This window comes from Musa acuminata, unplaced genomic scaffold, assembly GCF_036884655.1.
Source record: "Musa acuminata AAA Group cultivar baxijiao unplaced genomic scaffold, Cavendish_Baxijiao_AAA HiC_scaffold_221, whole genome shotgun sequence".
In the NCBI taxonomy this organism is placed as follows: Eukaryota; Viridiplantae; Streptophyta; class Magnoliopsida; order Zingiberales; family Musaceae; genus Musa; species Musa acuminata.
In genome coordinates, this window is record NW_027020491.1 from 45,001 (window position 1) to 50,000 (window position 5,000).

The following is a 5,000-nucleotide window of genomic DNA, read 5'->3' on the forward strand; positions in this document are numbered from 1 at the left end:
CCATCCAGCCCTGTGCCACCCGGGGGGTTCCAGGGTGCTGAGATGGCTGACGTTTTGCTCCGCTCTCGACGGTCACCGCGCAATGCAAGAACAGGCCAAAAACTGGCCAAAACGGCCCAAAAACGGGCCAAAACTGGCCATTTTTGGTCTGCGCGAGCGGCGAGCGGCGGACAGCGAGCGAAGCGAGAGGCAGCACCGTCCCTGCTATACGAAAGCCCCATCCAGCCCTGTGCCACCCGGGGGGTTCCAGGGTGCTGAGATGGCTGACGTTTTGCTCCGCTCTCGACGGTCACCGCGCAATGCAAGAACAGGCCAAAAACTGGCCAAAACGGCCCAAAAACGGGCCAAAACTGGCCATTTTTGGCTGCGCGAGCGAGCGGCGAGCGGCGGACAGCGAGCGAAGCGAGAGGCAGCACCGTCCCTGCTATACGAAAGCCCCATCCAGCCCTGTGCCACCCGGGGGGTTCCAGGGTGCTGAGATGGCTGACGTTTTGCTCCGCTCTCGACGGTCACCGCGCAATGCAAGAACAGGCCAAAAACTGGCCAAAACGGCCCAAAAACGGGCCAAAACTGGCCATTTTTGGCTGCACGAGCGAGCGGCGAGCGGCGGACAGCGAGCGAAGCGAGAGGCAGCACCGTCCCTGCTATACGAAAGCCCCATCCAGCCCTGTGCCACCCGGGGGGTTCCAGGGTGCTGAGATGGCTGACGTTTTGCTCCGCTCTCGACGGTCACCGCGCAATGCAAGAACAGGCCAAAAACTGGCCAAAACGGCCCAAAAACGGGCCAAAACTGGCCATTTTTGGCTGCACGAGCGAGCGGCGAGCGGCGGACAGCGAGCGAAGCGAGAGGCAGCACCGTCCCTGCTATACGAAAGCCCCATCCAGCCCTGTGCCACCCGGGGGGTTCCAGGGTGCTGAGATGGCTGACGTTTTGCTCCGCTCTCGACGGTCACCGCGCAATGCAAGAACAGGCCAAAAACTGGCCAAAACGGCCCAAAAACGGGCCAAAACTGGCCATTTTTGGCTGCACGAGCGAGCGGCGAGCGGCGGACAGCGAGCGAAGCGAGAGGCAGCACCGTCCCTGCTATACGAAAGCCCCATCCAGCCCTGTGCCACCCGGGGGGTTCCAGGGTGCTGAGATGGCTGACGTTTTGCTCCGCTCTCGACGGTCACCGCGCAATGCAAGAACAGGCCAAAAACTGGCCAAAACGGCCCAAAAACGGGCCAAAACTGGCCATTTTTGGCTGCGCGAGCGAGCGGCGAGCGGCGGACAGCGAGCGAAGCGAGAGGCAGCACCGTCCCTGCTATACGAAAGCCCCATCCAGCCCTGTGCCACCCGGGGGGTTCCAGGGTGCTGAGATGGCTGACGTTTTGCTCCGCTCTCGACGGTCACCGCGCAATGCAAGAACAGGCCAAAAACTGGCCAAAACGGCCCAAAAACGGGCCAAAACTGGCCATTTTTGGCTGCACGAGCGAGCGGCGAGCGGCGGACAGCGAGCGAAGCGAGAGGCAGCACCGTCCCTGCTATACGAAAGCCCCATCCAGCCCTGTGCCACCCGGGGGGTTCCAGGGTGCTGAGATGGCTGACGTTTTGCTCCGCTCTCGACGGTCACCGCGCAATGCAAGAACAGGCCAAAAACTGGCCAAAACGGCCCAAAAACGGGCCAAAACTGGCCATTTTTGGCTGCACGAGCGAGCGGCGAGCGGCGGACAGCGAGCGAAGCGAGAGGCAGCACCGTCCCTGCTATACGAAAGCCCCATCCAGCCCTGTGCCACCCGGGGGGTTCCAGGGTGCTGAGATGGCTGACGTTTTGCTCCGCTCTCGACGGTCACCGCGCAATGCAAGAACAGGCCAAAAACTGGCCAAAACGGCCCAAAAACGGGCCAAAACTGGCCATTTTTGGCTGCACGAGCGAGCGGCGAGCGGCGGACAGCGAGCGAAGCGAGAGGCAGCACCGTCCCTGCTATACGAAAGCCCCATCCAGCCCTGTGCCACCCGGGGGGTTCCAGGGTGCTGAGATGGCTGACGTTTTGCTCCGCTCTCGACGGTCACCGCGCAATGCAAGAACAGGCCAAAAACTGGCCAAAACGGCCCAAAAACGGGCCAAAACTGGCCATTTTTGGCTGCGCGAGCGAGCGGCGAGCGGCGGACAGCGAGCGAAGCGAGAGGCAGCACCGTCCCTGCTATACGAAAGCCCCATCCAGCCCTGTGCCACCCGGGGGGTTCCAGGGTGCTGAGATGGCTGACGTTTTGCTCCGCTCTCGACGGTCACCGCGCAATGCAAGAACAGGCCAAAAACTGGCCAAAACGGCCCAAAAACGGGCCAAAACTGGCCATTTTTGGCTGCACGAGCGAGCGGCGAGCGGCGGACAGCGAGCGAAGCGAGAGGCAGCACCGTCCCTGCTATACGAAAGCCCCATCCAGCCCTGTGCCACCCGGGGGGTTCCAGGGTGCTGAGATGGCTGACGTTTTGCTCCGCTCTCGACGGTCACCGCGCAATGCAAGAACAGGCCAAAAACTGGCCAAAACGGCCCAAAAACGGGCCAAAACTGGCCATTTTTGGCTGCACGAGCGAGCGGCGAGCGGCGGACAGCGAGCGAAGCGAGAGGCAGCACCGTCCCTGCTATACGAAAGCCCCATCCAGCCCTGTGCCACCCGGGGGGTTCCAGGGTGCTGAGATGGCTGACGTTTTGCTCCGCTCTCGACGGTCACCGCGCAATGCAAGAACAGGCCAAAAACTGGCCAAAACGGCCCAAAAACGGGCCAAAACTGGCCATTTTTGGCTGCACGAGCGAGCGGCGAGCGGCGGACAGCGAGCGAAGCGAGAGGCAGCACCGTCCCTGCTATACGAAAGCCCCATCCAGCCCTGTGCCACCCGGGGGGTTCCAGGGTGCTGAGATGGCTGACGTTTTGCTCCGCTCTCGACGGTCACCGCGCAATGCAAGAACAGGCCAAAAACTGGCCAAAACGGCCCAAAAACGGGCCAAAACTGGCCATTTTTGGCTGCACGAGCGAGCGGCGAGCGGCGGACAGCGAGCGAAGCGAGAGGCAGCACCGTCCCTGCTATACGAAAGCCCCATCCAGCCCTGTGCCACCCGGGGGGTTCCAGGGTGCTGAGATGGCTGACGTTTTGCTCCGCTCTCGACGGTCACCGCGCAATGCAAGAACAGGCCAAAAACTGGCCAAAACGGCCCAAAAACGGGCCAAAACTGGCCATTTTTGGCTGCACGAGCGAGCGGCGAGCGGCGGACAGCGAGCGAAGCGAGAGGCAGCACCGTCCCTGCTATACGAAAGCCCCATCCAGCCCTGTGCCACCCGGGGGGTTCCAGGGTGCTGAGATGGCTGACGTTTTGCTCCGCTCTCGACGGTCACCGCGCAATGCAAGAACAGGCCAAAAACTGGCCAAAACGGCCCAAAAACGGGCCAAAACTGGCCATTTTTGGCTGCACGAGCGAGCGGCGAGCGGCGGACAGCGAGCGAAGCGAGAGGCAGCACCGTCCCTGCTATACGAAAGCCCCATCCAGCCCTGTGCCACCCGGGGGGTTCCAGGGTGCTGAGATGGCTGACGTTTTGCTCCGCTCTCGACGGTCACCGCGCAATGCAAGAACAGGCCAAAAACTGGCCAAAACGGCCCAAAAACGGGCCAAAACTGGCCATTTTTGGCTGCACGAGCGAGCGGCGAGCGGCGGACAGCGAGCGAAGCGAGAGGCAGCACCGTCCCTGCTATACGAAAGCCCCATCCAGCCCTGTGCCACCCGGGGGGTTCCAGGGTGCTGAGATGGCTGACGTTTTGCTCCGCTCTCGACGGTCACCGCGCAATGCAAGAACAGGCCAAAAACTGGCCAAAACGGCCCAAAAACGGGCCAAAACTGGCCATTTTTGGCTGCACGAGCGAGCGGCGAGCGGCGGACAGCGAGCGAAGCGAGAGGCAGCACCGTCCCTGCTATACGAAAGCCCCATCCAGCCCTGTGCCACCCGGGGGGTTCCAGGGTGCTGAGATGGCTGACGTTTTGCTCCGCTCTCGACGGTCACCGCGCAATGCAAGAACAGGCCAAAAACTGGCCAAAACGGCCCAAAAACGGGCCAAAACTGGCCATTTTTGGCTGCGCGAGCGAGCGGCGAGCGGCGGACAGCGAGCGAAGCGAGAGGCAGCACCGTCCCTGCTATATACGAAAGCCCCATCCAGCCCTGTGCCACCCGGGGGGTTCCAGGGTGCTGAGATGGCTGACGTTTTGCTCCGCTCACGACGGTCACCGCACCACGCAAGAACGGACCATAAACAGGCCAAAACAGCCCAAAAACGGGCCAAAACTGGTCATTTTTGGCTGCGCGAGCGAGCGGCGAGCGGCGAACAGCGAGCGAAGCGTGAGGCAGCACCGTCCCTGCTATACGAAAGCCCCATCCAGCCCTGTGCCACCCGGGGGGTTCCAGGGTGCTGAGATGGCTGACGTTTTGCTCCGCTCACGACGGTCACCGCGCCATGCAAGAACGGACCAAAAACAGGCCAAAACAGCCCAAAAACGGGCCAAAACTGGCCATTTTTGGCTGAGCGAGCGAGCGGTGAGCGGCGAACAGCGAGCGAAGCGAGAGGCAGCACCGTCCCTGCTATACGAAAGCCCCATCCAGCCCTGTGCCACCCGGGGGGTTCCAGGGTGCTGAGATGGCTGACGTTTTGCTCCGCTCACGACGGTCGCCGTGCCACGCAAGAACGGACCAAAAACAGGCCAAAACAGCCCAAAAACGGGCCAAAACTGGCCATTTTAGGTTGCGCGAGCGAGCGGCGAGCGGCGAACAGCGAGCGAAGCGTGAGGCAGCACCGTCCCTGCTATACGAAAGCCCCATCCAGCCCTGTGCCACCCGGGGGGTTCCAAGGTGCTGAGATGGCTGACGTTTTGCTCCGCTCACGACGGTCACCGCGCCACGCCAGAACAGACCAAAAACAGGCCAAAACAGCCCAAAAACGGGCCAAAACTGGCCATTTTTGGCTGCGCGAGCGAGC